Source organism: Phaethon aethereus (genome assembly GCF_964289735.1).
Source record: "Phaethon aethereus genome assembly, chromosome: 4".
NCBI lineage: Eukaryota > Metazoa > Chordata > Aves > Phaethontiformes > Phaethontidae > Phaethon > Phaethon aethereus.
In genome coordinates, this window is record NC_138578.1 from 69,131,372 (window position 1) to 69,145,672 (window position 14,301).

Below are 14,301 nucleotides of genomic sequence, written 5' to 3' on the forward strand. Positions count from 1 at the left end.
TCCCAATGTTTGAATGTCCCGTCACCCATTGCTCTCAGTGTAGTCTTTAACAGTCCGTTGTATCGTTCAATTTTTCCGGAAGCTGGTGCATGATAGGGGATGTGATACACCCACTCAATGCCGTGCTCTTTGGCCCAGGCGTCTATGAGGTTGTTTCGGAAATGAGTCCCATTGTCTGACTCAATTCTTTCGGGGGTGCCATGTCGCCATAAGACTTGCTTTTCAAGGCCCAGGATAGTGTTTCGGGCGGTGGCATGGGGCACAGGGTATGTTTCCAGCCATCCGGCGGTTGCTTCCACCATGGTAAGCACATAGCGCTTGCCTTGGCGAGTTTGTGGAAGTGTGATATAGTCAATCTGCCAGGCCTCCCCATATTTATATTTCAACCATCGTCCTTCATACCAGAGGGGCTTTAACCGCTTGGCTTGTTTGATCGCAGCACACGTCTCACATTCATGGATAACCTGTGCAATAGCATCCATGGTCAGGTCCACCCCTCGATCCCGAGCCCATCTATATGTTGCATCTCTTCCCTGATGGCCTGAGGTGTCATGGGCCCACCGAGCTATAAATAATTCACCCTTATGTTGCCAGTCCAGATCCACCTGAGCCACTTCAATCTTAGCAGCCTGATCCACCTGATGGTTGTTTTGATGTTCTTCGGTGGCCCGACTCTTGGGTACGCGAGCATCTACGTGACGTACTTTTATGACGAGATTCTCTAGTCGGGCAGCAATATCTTGCCACAATTCAGCAGCCCAGATGGGCTTGCCTCTGCGTTGCCAGTTGCTCTGCTTCCATTGCTGCAGCCACCCCCATAGAGCATTTGCCACCATCCATGAGTCAGTATAAAGATAGAGTACTGGCCATTTTTCTCGTTCAGCAATATCTAAAGCCAGCTGGATGGCTTTCACCTCCGCAAACTGACTTGATTCACCTTGTCCTTCAGCCACTTCTGCAACTCGTCGTATAGGGCTCCATACAGCAGCTTTCCACCTTCGATGTCTGCCTACAATACGACAGGACCCATCAGTAAACAGGGCATATTGCCTTTCGTTCTCTGGCAGTTCATTATATGGTGGAGCCTCTTCAGCACGCGCCACCTCCTCTTCTGGTGATATTCCAAAATCTTTGCCTTCTGGCCAGTCCATGATCACTTCCAAGATTCCCGGGCGATTAAGATTTCCTATTCGAGCCCGCTGTGTAATAAGCGCGACCCACTTACTCCACGTAGCATCAGTTGCATGATGTGTAGAGGGGACCCTCCCTTTGAACATCCAGCCCAGCACCGGCAGTCGGGGTGCCAGGAGGAGCTGTGCTTCAGTACCAACCACTTCTGAGGCAGCTCGAACTCCTTCATATGCCGCCAATATCTCCTTTTCAGTTGGAGTATAGCGGGACTCAGATCCCCTATATCCTCGACTCCAAAACCCTAGAGGTCGACCTCGAGTCTCTCCTGGTGCCTTCTGCCAGAGACTCCAGGTAGGGCCATTCTCCCTGGCTGCCATGTAGAGCACATTTTTAACATCTTGTCCTGCCCGGACTGGCCCGAGGGCTACGGCATGAACTATCTCCTGTTTGATTTGTTCGAAGGCTTGTCGTTGCTCAGGGCCCCATTTAAAATCGTTCTTCTTCCGGGTCACTTGATAAAGAGGGCTTACAATCAGACTGTAATTTGGAATATGCATTCTCCAGAAACCCACAACACCCAGAAATGCTTGTGTTTCTTTTTTGCTAGTTGGTGGAGACATAGCTGTTATTTTGTTGATCACATCCGTTGGGATCTGTCGACGTCCATCTTGCCATTTTATTCCTAAAAACTGGATCTCTTGTGCAGGTCCCTTGACTTTACTTTGTTTTATAGCAAAACCAGCTTTCAGAAGGACTTGAATTATTTTCTTCCCTTTCTCGAAAACTTCTTCTGCTGTGTTGCCCCATACGATGATGTCATCAATGTATTGCAGATGCTCTGGAGCTTCACCCTGTTCCAGTGCAGTTTGTATCAGCCCATGGCAAATGGTAGGGCTGTGTTTCCACCCCTGGGGAAGTCGATTCCAGGTGTATTGGACACCCCTCCAAGTGAAAGCAAACTGTGGCCTGCACTCTGCCGCCAAAGGGATCGAGAAAAATGCGTTAGCAATATCAATGGTGGCGTACCACTTGGCTGCCTTTGACTCCAGTTCATATTGAAGTTCTAGCATGTCCGGCACGGCAGCGCTCAATGGCGGCGTGACTTCATTCAGGCCACGATAGTCTACTGTCAGTCTCCACTCTCCATTAGACTTTCGCACTGGCCATATGGGGCTGTTAAAGGGTGAGTGAGTCTTGCTGATCACTCCTTGGCTCTCCAGCCGACGAATCAGCTCATGGATGGGGATCAGGGAGTCTCTGTTGGTGCGATATTGCCGCCGGTGCACTGTTGTGGTAGCGATTGGCACCTGTTGTTCTTTGACCCTGAGCAACCCCACCACAGAAGGGTCCTCTGAGAGACCAGGCAAGGTGGACAGCTGTTTAATTTCTTCTGTCTCCAAGGCAGCTATACCAAAAGCCCACCGGTACCCTTTTGGGTCCTTGAAATACCCTCTGCTGAGGTAGTCTATGCCCAGGATGCACGGAGCCTCCGGGCCAGTCACAATGGGGTGCTTCTGCCACTCATTCCCAGTTAGGCTCACTTCGGCCTCCAGCACAGTCAGCTGTTGGGATCCCCCTGTCACTCCGGAAATACAGATGGGTTCTGCCCCTATATGGCTTGATGGCATCAGGGTACATTGTGCACCGGTGTCCACTAAAGCCTTATATTCCTGTGGGTCTGATGTGCCAAGCCATCTAATCCACACAGTCCAATAAACTCGGTTGTCCCTCTCCTCCGCCTGGCTGGAGGCAGGGCCCCTCTCATAGTACTCGTTACCCACTTCTTGTAAATAGGAATCAGAAGTCCCCTCAAGAGGATCAGAGGTGAGATCAGCTCTTCTATTCTTTCTGGGAAGCTGCCCACTGGAAAGTGGAGCGACGATTTTCCTCGAGGAACCTGAACCCCCTTTTGTAATTGTTTTTCCTTGCAGCTCGCGTACTCGTGCCTCTAGGGTCGAGGTAGGTTTTCCATTCCACCTCCTCATGTCCTCTCCGTAGTCACGCAATTGAAACCACAGGGTGGCTCGTGGTGTGTATCCTCTGTATCTTCTCTCTTGAACAGAAGAGCGCTTACTCCTAATGGCTGAGACACTGGTCCGTATGGGTGGAGAGTGGGGCATATCCTCTTTGAATTGCCGGAACTCTCGGGACAGTTTCTCTATAGCAGAGACGCAGGCCCGTAGGGACGAAGAGAGACTTTCTTCGTATTGCCGGAGTTGGCCAGCCAATTCATCCACCGTTGGTCTCTCTCCGTCCTTCCAGGCCATTACTGCTAATGAGTTGGCATATGATGATGGTGCACTCCGTACAAACTTCCGCCACATAGGTTGCGTGCAATTGACTTCATCTGGATCTTTGGATGATTGTCCATTGTCCAAGTCACCATAAATCACTTCCAGCACCGCTAGCTCCCTCAGGTACTGGATACCTTTCTCCATGGTGGTCCACTTGCCTGGGTGACATAGAACATCTTCCTTGAAGGGATACCTTTCCTTCACACCCGACAGGAGTCGTCTCCAGAGGCTGAGGACTTGTGCACCTTTTCCAATTGCTTTGTCAATGCCCCCTTCCCTAGAAAGGGATCCCAGCTGCTTGGCTTCCCTACCCTCTAATTCCAGGCTACTGGCCCCATTATCCCAGCATCGGAGCAGCCAGGTGACAATGTGCTCACCTGGACGACGGCTGAAATCCTTTCGCATATCTCGCAATTCACTCAGGGATAGAGATCGGGTAGTTACCGTCTCTTTTATAAGTTCTTCCTCTTCCTCCTCTTCAAGTGATGACTCGCTCTCTTCCCTCTTCCGTGCTTGTGATGGCCCTGCTTCAGAGCACTCTGCCTCCTCACTCTCTTCCTCTGGCTCCTTCTTAGCAGAATCTTCCTCCTCCCTTACTAAACGAGCTGACTTCCGCTTCCAAGATTTCTTCTTTTGTACAGGGGCAACTGATACCGGGATGGGCTGGTTCCCTGGTTCAGCTGCAACAGTCTGAGTAGCTACAGTGCCCGCCGTGGGGGTTGGAGTAGTGACAGTGCCCGCCGTGGGGGTTGGAGCAGTCACAGTGCCTGCCACATTGCCATCAGACCCAGAGAGCCCCTCTCCCCTTTGCATAGTGTTAAATAGGGTTCGGTAGGCATGGGCCAGGCCCCAGCACATGGCAATGATTTGTGTCTCCTTGGAGCTGCCAGGCCGACAGCATACTTCTTCCAAATATTCTGCTAGTTTATCAGGATTCTGCACTTGTTCGGGAGTGAAGCTCCAAAACACCAGAGGTGCCCACCGCCCCAGGCATTTGCCCATGCTGTTCCACACGCCCTGCCATTCATAACTATCCAGCCTTGGTGCAGATCTCCGGGTGATATTCTTAAATTGCTTGCCAACCTTAGACAAAACCGAAACAATGTTCCCCAGAAGTAGCAATAGAGGTATTTTAACTACCCAAGGGTGTTCAAAAAACTGAAAAATTATTGTGATGAAGGAGGAAATGTTATGATAGAGGGTAGCAAAGGTACCACTCTGCATTTCCTCCATAAAAAACCTTTCAGAGGCAGAAGTATAATTGCTAATCATCTCCACAAGACTGTAGCCAAAATACAGTAACGGCTTTAGTACAGAGCTCAGATGATACCACATTAAGCCCAAGGTCAGTGCTCTAAAAACAAATCTCACAGGCGAGACATTACTAATCATCGCAGAGTACAGCAGCCCGCAGAAACCAACACCGATCCTTAACATGTACAGCAAAGACGAGAGCATGATGCAAATCAAATAAACTGATATTGTGACCTGCAACCGTTATTATCTCAAGCCTCGTGCCCCACATTGGGCGCCAAAAAAGGACTGTCGTGGTTTAGCCCCAGCCGGCAACTGAGCACCACGCAGCCGCTCGCTCACTCTCCCTCCCACAGCGGGACGGGGGAGAGAATTAGGAAAAACCTCGTGGGTTGAGACAAACATGGTTTAATAGGACAGAAAGAAAGAAGGGAACAATAATGATAATACCAACAAAGGAATGTACAAGAACAAGTGAGGCCCAATACAGAAATTGCTCACCACCCCGTGATCGACAGCCCGTCCCCGAGCAGCGATTTCCGCCCCCCGGCCAGCTCCAGTTTATGTACTGGGCATGACGTCGGATGGTAGGGAATATGTCTTTGGCCAGTCTGGGTCAGCTGTCCCGGCTGTGTCCCCTCCCAGCTCCCCGTGCACCCCCAGCCTGCTCGCTGGCAGGCCAGCACAAGAAGCTGGACTGTCCTTGACGGCTCAGCAACAACCCAAAACATCAGCACATTATCAACAGTTCCTCATCCCAAATCCAAAACACAGTCTCACACTAGCTTCTGTGAAGAAAACCAGCTCTATCCTGGCTGAAACCAGGACAATGGGCTATTTATAAAGTGAATAAACATGGACAAGTTACATTTCCATAAGGCTCAGAGCAATTTGTTTTAGGTTTGGCCTAAGGTACAGAGAAGGTATGATGCAAAGTTTACTGGAATTGGGAGGGGGGTCATCTGGAACAATTTGGTCCTGAGAGTATGTGTGGTGTAAAGCTATGTAAAATGTGGTTTCCTGAGGATTACAGAGGTCAAAATGGGCAAGTACTGCACAGGAACTTCTGAAATACATAATCAGTTCCTTTCACACACTTGGTGCAGGATAGGGCTCATACTGGGACTTCTAAGCTGCCTATTTCCCATGATCACAAATGAAAACCATTGTTACAAACAAAAGATATATTTCAATTCAAGGCACATTACTAGTTTTTCTTCACATTGCCACTAGCTTATATCTTAATGATCAAATAAACATCAGAGAAATAAAATCAAGACAGGTTCAAATAAAAAAATGCAGAAACAGAATCACAGAATCACAGAATCATTAAGGTTGGAAAAGACCTTTAAGATCATCAAGTCCAACTATCAACCCAACACCACCATGCCCACTAAACCATGTCCTGAAGTGCCACTTCTACACATTTTTTGAATACTTCCACTGATGGTGACTCCACCACCTCCCTGGAACGTAACTGTCATTACTGTTCAGGAGAAAGTCGATTTTCTTACAAAAATAATTTATTCACTCTATTACATCTATTTCATTTTCTAATTTTTAAAGATAACAAGAAGTAGGACAGGAAAGGAAACACTTGCACGGGATAAACAAGCTGACCAGACCTGCACCAGTGGAAGCCGCGGTGCACTCACTGCCTTCTGCCTCCTCCAGAAGCACCATTACCAGCTTCATATTCAGCATTTGCCTCTTCAAGATTATTTGTATTCATACGATGTCATTCACCTGAGGAGCTCAAATGGTTTACAAACTATTTAACCTATCATCATTCACTCAGCGCTGGAAGGCTTGCTCCCCATTCTGGTCCCCCCAGCTGCCAGCCCGCAATCCACCACTTTGTCGGCTTTCAAACCAGAGCTGTCACCCACAGCAATGGGAGGTGTCCCCTGCACACAACCCTAACGCTCCTTCACTGCTCTGCTTCAAACCCTCCTTGAAAAGCACCTTTGCCTAGATGTCAATAACATTAAAACAAACCAGCAATTTGGCAAATGGGTGTATTGCTAGAGTGCTGAGGCTACTGCCTGTTATACCAGCCAGCAGCACACCCCTGAACCTCGTGTACCCAACCACTGGCTCACTTCTTCTTGTTCTTCTTCTTGGACTATAAGATCCTTGAGGTAGGGATCAATTTTTGTTGGTCTGTGTCTATGACCTATTAAGCACCTTAGGTCCAGGTACATAACTTCAGACTCCTAGGTGCTATGACATTGCAAATATTATAGAAATAAGTAATAAATCTGACAAATGTAAATGATCCCTCTAGATGGGAGGAAATGAGAAGCCAGGCTCTTAGTTAACTTACTGAGTACTTAATCACACACCCTTCTAGGACACTCGAGCATACCCAATATAGCTGAAGCTGCAATTTGAGTGATAAATTATGGAGCGTATAATGGTAATTTTTAATATTCACAAGGCCAGTCTATTCATGTTCAGAAAATCACTCTCTTTACATGAGAGAGAAGTAAATGACCCCTTGGATACATGACAACTTTTATCACTAATCTAATATATTTCCTAGGCACATACCGCTGGAGCATTGAGGACCAGAGGTACCACACAGTGAAGTGAATGGAAGGACTCCCATTGAATTGGAGAGAATTTGAATCAGGACTGAAGCAAATTAAGAAAACTGGACATTGTTTGACCAGCACAGCATTTACATTGCTTTCCAGTGTCTGTCCATATTCATTAATTTTTAAATGGAAACACTTTTAAATTGGTGCTGACACTGCTTTAGCACCATAACATTGTGAAATGTCCACTTACCATTGGCTTTTAATTTCAGTGATATTCCTATTAAGAGCAATGTCTATTATTTGGAAAGGTAATATGGAAAGAAATCACAGAGTTTGCATTAATAGAGCCATTGTGAGCTGGTAACTACCAACAGATGCCTTAATGAAACAAAAAATGCTGTGAATTCTACATGCAGCTATTTATTCAGTTTATTCATTATTGACTTTTTATGGTACCTTGCATGTATTTAAAAGAATTAATCCAGTGCACCTACTGCTCCTCTTGTTTAGTATCATGTTCTTGCATGTTTTCCGGCATTTTCTTTCCTTGATGCTCTAGTCTTCCATGACAGAAGAAGGCTGTTTTCATGGTTCACAGCAGATAGATGAAATTTTCAATGAAAAATATGTATTGTTTTCCTAGTCAGGTTGACCTGAGCAGCTAAAAGAGCAGAGATGCAGAATCTAACTTATGTCATTAAGAATTTGAAAGGTATGAATCATTACTAAAAGGTAATTACTTGTGCCTTGTATCTTTAAATGCTCATATGGACCCCAAACTTGCTGTCTACGTGTGGCTAATTAGAGAAAACTCATTTGGAAAGTGAGGGTAGCTGTCTTGTCACACCTACAAAATCTGGCCACACAATCTGCCATGAGAACTATTAAATTAGACATCTGACTGAAAAAGAGGGCACTGATCAAGAAGCTTTAACATGGACTGAGAAAAAAGGTAATATCAAATCTGCCTGTAAGATTTGTTTCCTCTGTACTAGGGGTGAGATGCCTCACTTATTTTGAAAATTAGAAATCCAGAGCTTTTAGAAATTTTATGGATTTTTATTCCATTTTCTCTGTTCTAACATGCCTCACATTTATTGCTATCCGTGTTGTATAGGTCATGGCATGATGACTTCAGGGAAGGAAACATCAGTACCTATGAAAGGCGCTGAGGGACAAAGCGTTGTTTTGATCAGAGACCTTAGACAATGTGTGTTCTGCCCCACAAAGGTGTGCTGACCTCTGCCAGGACACATGCAAACAAAAGCAGACCAAAGCATAAAGTATGAGCTGGTGGAGGTGGTTTGCTCATCATGGCAATTTTTTGTTATTGCAAAAATATCCCACTCACTCCTGAACTGAAATCAAGAAATTTTCTTCTCTATTTGATGATTGACAGAGAGAAAATAAATGGTCACAAGGATGATATCTGGAACAACCAGGAGTCTGAGTCTCCAGGCAGTCATGTAGGAAATAGGAATCCTGGATTCTATTTTTATTTAAAACTTTGTTCTACTAGAACCAAAATGAAAATCCCCATCGGTTATAGTTTTACTTTCACATATCTTGTACTTATTTTTCATCCTATTCATTAGCTTGTTTAGAACCTGAAGTCAATGAGAATTTCAAGTGACTTCAGTGGGAGCAGTGTCAGATCATTAAACCTCAGTACTTTTGAAAGTATCTTTTAAAAGCTATCCTGAAGGAGCAATGGGAGAGAAACAAAATGAAGTGATTTTACCTTACTTCAAAGCTCAGGAAAGAAAAAAAAAAAAAAAGAAAGAAAGAAAACCTGTTCTTTTTCTTCTTTAAATACAGCATCATGTACAGCCTGAAGGAAATATATTGGGAAGTCAGAGAACTGAAATCCTGCCCTGAGATTGTGTTCTGTATGATATCAATGCCAGGTCTAATCGAAGGCATGTTTACAGCAGCTCCGCTACCTGTTCAATTAATTTGGTAATACCTGGTGCTCTCCAAATCTGACTTGCTTTCTTCCAGTCCAGATTTTCTGAAAACCTTTTACTTATTGTTTTTACTTAAATCACTCTTGATGTCTATATTGTACCCATTTTCTTCTAGCATGGTGCGAGCCTGTATAGCCATCCTGATCTTTTTTCTCAGTCCTTTTAAAGTTCCTACTTCCTACTGCTCTTCTACATGCCATAATCATTATTAATTATCTCCCTTCAGCCTGCTTTTGTTCTAACAATAGCTTTGTTGTCATATATACTTAAATTGTCCTGGATCATATCTTATTCCCCATACTATTTGTATCTTCTTTAGAGTTTTTCTCTCCGTATGTAGCGGTTCCAAGAGCCCTTGCCTCTATCTGTCACTTCTGCCTGCTGTGAAGGGTTGATGCCTTCATGCAGCCGGAGACCTCAGTGCGTTGTCCTGCTACCTGAACCACCCAGCTTTGTAAGGAATATAAAAGTTATGTTGAAACAATCTTCCTGCAAAGTGCTTTACATGCCAGAGGCTGAGCAGCATCTTTGTCAGAGGAAAAACAGGGAGGTCAGAGCTCATCTGACATCGGCAGGACTAGAGGGGGAGTTAAGCTTTAGTCTGGCCTCGCAGTATTTGGGATCTCCTGGAAGAAAGGAAAGCCTCTTGCTGCCAGTGATCGTCAGTTGTCTATTGAATGGACTCAACGTTTTCCCGTCGCATGGCCAAAGCGAAGAGAGGGAAGCAAAAACATACAATTGCTTCCGCCTGTTCCCACTTAGCAGTAACACTGCTGTGGGCCTAGGGACTGCAGGCAGTCAGCCAGATTTCTAGCTTGATTTCCCTTCTGCCTTGTGCTGCAGATGTATTTATGCAAGTGCTTTTTGAAGCAGCAGCCCATCACCTTTAAGTGCTTCCTTGATCACCCACTGATTTCTCCAGCCTGTCTTTTCTCAACAGTTAGGGCAGCATTAGACCTGTAAGTGATTTATAAGGAAAGGAAATGTTAATGGAGAGACAAATACAGATGGAGGTATTGGGCCTATTTTCTCCCTTCCCAAATCAAAGGTCAAGCATACGTTATCAGTCTGAGTAACCTTCAGATAAAGAAAACCACTAGCTGGGCAAGAAAAAATAATGCCTTTAAAATACTGCCTTGACATCACCTTGCAAAACGGTGACTAATTTAATAAAGATACTTCTGAATTTCTGTGTCATACCTGAAAGAAGTCGTCCTATTTCCTCAGAACCAGCTGAGGGCTTTTCAGCCTGAAAGAGTGTACTGCTTATGAGAAGAATTTCTACAAATTATAATGGTTGGCCTAATAAAACCTTATCTCTTCCTATATACCTTGCCTAACACTCCACATATATGCAGCAGTGGTTACAGAAAGGTACACGGGTGTACAGAGGTGTGTATAGAAGACATACCAGTTTAGAGAGCCTACAAAATGCTATTTTCTTTATAAAGCTCTGCAGAGATTTGCAGTGTGAGCCGTTGGTAAGAAATGACTTGTCAGTGTAGGTGCATCACTGTAATCAGCTATGGCTAATGTCGATCAACATTACCCAAATGTTTGGATCTTGTTTGGATGCAAACCAGGAGGAGACTCCATATTTCTTATTACACTACAGATTTCTAATCAGAAGCACCTGCCTGTGAATGCAAGACATTAGCCTGCCAGACCTGAGCCTGGGACACTGCCTCCTGCTAAGCTGGTGGTAATAAATACTAATTGGTTTGCTTTTGCTATTGAATGGCCATTACTCCTGTTCATCTTGTGCTTCCTCTGTTGACAAGCACCAGGAATAACCTGTGAGAGGTGTTTCTCAGCTGGTTCAAAAGCTGGATTAAAACAAGTTGTAAGTATTTATGGAACTTAAAACAGGACCTTCCTTTGGATTTCTGAAATTATAATTGTCCTCTGAGAATCTGCTTTCCTAAGAGCAATCATCGAGTTTGAGTCAGTGACAGAAAGAAAACACCACACCAGTGTGACACAACAGCAACAATATTTCTAGATGATTGATAAGAAAAGCACTTCCCACAGGTAATTTTGGCAGGTGCCCGTTAATTCTGTTCTCCAGCTGCCACTAAAACTCATAAACCTGCCAGCAAGACAGGACCTCAAGTGGCCACCTACTCCCTCCTCAGAAACAGGCTTAAGCTTACACTTTGACCAGACTAAACAAAGTGTGCATGGCCTGCTTTTACATCCTCCCGCTGAAGGGGATTCTCTTAGCAGCCTCTTCAGTTCTATTTCTCATGTTCAATTTAAATCTTCTTTGCTGCCAAATTACTCAACAGGCATAGCAGGCAGTTGTCCCTTTGTAACAAATTTTTACTTGTTCAAAGACTGCAATCTTGTCCCATATTTATCCTGCTTTTTCCAATCTATATAAACCAAATCCTTTGAACTCATTCACAGGCCATGTTGATTGTTTAAAGAATCAATAATAATTTTAATTTTATTGTTCTTTTCTGGTCTTTCTATCAAGTGCTTTTTTTAAATGGACACATTACTCCAGGCAACAATTTCTCAGGACAAATGGAGGAGAATAGATATCTCCTCTGCCTCCATATGATAAACTTACAATAACACTCCCATAATTACAATGTCCAATATGTCAGTGTAGCTCTTCCACAGTGCTTTCCCAATCTCTGTCCTAAGAAATGTTTTTCAGTTTAATCCTAGAATTAAAAAAAAATCTTAACTTACACACAGCAGGCCCAATTTCAAGTCTGTTAGGAAACCCAGTTAGGTTTTTGTTATGCTTACAGTCTTTCCAAAAATTACAGTACTTCTCAAAATGTCATGGGAGAAATTCTGTCTTGTAGAGTTTTAGGAAAAGCTCTTTTACCATTCTTTGACTTGTTCAACAAAAAGCAAGCATCATAGAATCATAGAATCTTTGGGTTGGAAGGGAGCTTTTAAGGCCCTCTAGTCCAACCCCCCTGCAATGAGCAGGGACATCTTCAACTAGATCAGGTTGCTCAGAGCCCCGTCCAACCTGACCTTGAATGTTGGCAGGGATGGGGCACCTACCACCTTTCTGGGCAACCTGTGCCACCATTTCACCACACTCACTGTGAAAAATTTCTTCCTTAGATCTAGTCTAAATCTACCCTGTTTTAGTTTAAAACCATTACCCCTTGTCCTATCGCAACAGGTCCTGCTAAAAAGTCTGTCCCCATCTTTCTTATAAGCCACCTTTAAATACTGAAAGGCTGCAATAAGGTCTCCCTGGAGCCTTCTCTTCTCCAGGCTGAACAACCCCAAGTCTCTCAGCCTTTCTTCATAGGAGAGGTGTTCCATCCCCCTGATCATTTTGATGGCCCTCCTCTGGACCCGCACCAACAGATCCACATCTTTCTTGTGCTGAGGGCTCCAGAGCAGGATGCAGTACTCCAGGTGGGGTCTCACCAGAGTGGAATAGAGGGGCAGAATCACCTCACTCAACCTGGACTCTTTGTCATCACAGGCAGCAGATCTCATCCCATGATGAACATGTAGCTTGTAAAGTCAATACTGATATCTCTCAGGGCATGACCAGTGTCACCAAGAAGGTGAACATCCATGTCTTTAAGGACCAGATAGGAAGGAAGGAACCTAGTGAGCAATGATGGTCAGTAAGAGATGTGACATCCAAAAGCCAGTGTAAGTTGCCAACCCTCTTCTAGTCCTCCAAGAGAGAAGGTTTTTGTGTGCAAAGTGTTGCATATCCATCTCTTTTCACCACTGGAAGAGGAAACTGGTGGAGAATAGCAGGATTTTTTTAAGGTAACTGAATTTATCTACACTCCAACTACTAGTTTACCAGGAGAGACTGTCAGATAGCAGTCATGCAGTTTCAGTCAGAATCCAAGGAAGCAGTCCTGCTCAAGGTATCGGCTTGAGTTAAAGAGGCTGAGTTAAAGATTAAGACAAAGAACAAACTATCCTGAGGCTGTTCTTGTGCTTCAGCCCTTATAAAAAATCCAACAACCTAACATTTCCTCAAAGATGAAGAGTGTTTGCACACAGGAAAAATACTCTTGGGAAGGTGGATGCAATGGCACCACCTCTTGTCTGTTTCCATTGTGACCCTGAAGTCAGGATTCTTCCCTGGATCGGCTCCACAGAAACCAGGTACCAAGGAATAGAACAATTTTCCACCGTATCTATCCAATTTTACGTAGGGCCATGGGCTTTTAGCTGAAGTACTTTAATTGCTTCCTAGGTGTGACCCCAGGACCTGGTTAGATGCCATTTTTGCCTGCTACAGCTAACACTTTTGAAGTGTTTGATTTTCTCTATCTGGACAGTCAGTGAAAGTTACTGTTTTGTTGAAAATGTAATGAGGATGGAATTGTCTTTTGAGAGGCTTTTGTTGAGCAGAAGCTATAGATTCCCACTTTCCTTTTATTCTGCAGCAAACTCATTACTGTGGTATTGGCCACAAAGCAATGTGTTATCCCTTTCATCCTATTCTTTGTCTCATTAAGACAAAGCCCCATCTCTTTGCTATTATTTCTTCTTTTTGGTCTATGTAATTAATACCCAGGCCCTTGCAATATCTTGTTTCTCAGACCATATTGGAAATCAACAGTCAGAGCCACAACCTTGGGCAGAAATCCAGGTCCCATCATCCACCACCAGGCCCAAAGGAAACTTTGTTTGCTAGCTTCACCCAAGGCTACGTTCATCATTGCTTCCCCCTGTTCAGTCACTTTATTCTGTTTTTTCTGACCTTCTTGCTCAAACAGTGCCCAGCCTCCTGCACTATGTATTGCTCTGGCTCTGACAAGACCTAACTGACACATCTTGGACTTGCTATGGACTCTGGATATTTCGAGCTCTGCCTTTGTAGAGGGTCACTTTTTTTCTGGTTTACCTGGTTCCCACTTTACTTAGCTGGTAAGAAATATGCTTAAAAAACCTGTTAGGTTTCATGAGCTCTGTCATTATCTGTAGACCAAAAACTTATCCTGTAGTAACTTCTCCATATCTGAACAAGCTTCAGACGGCATTTGGTGCCAGACACTTGCCCACCTGGCAGCAATGTTTGAGGAAGGCAAGAAGGAAGCCACAAGTAGGTGGAACAAAATGAGTAAGTATGAACATTTAAAATTATTTGGGGTACTTAGAACC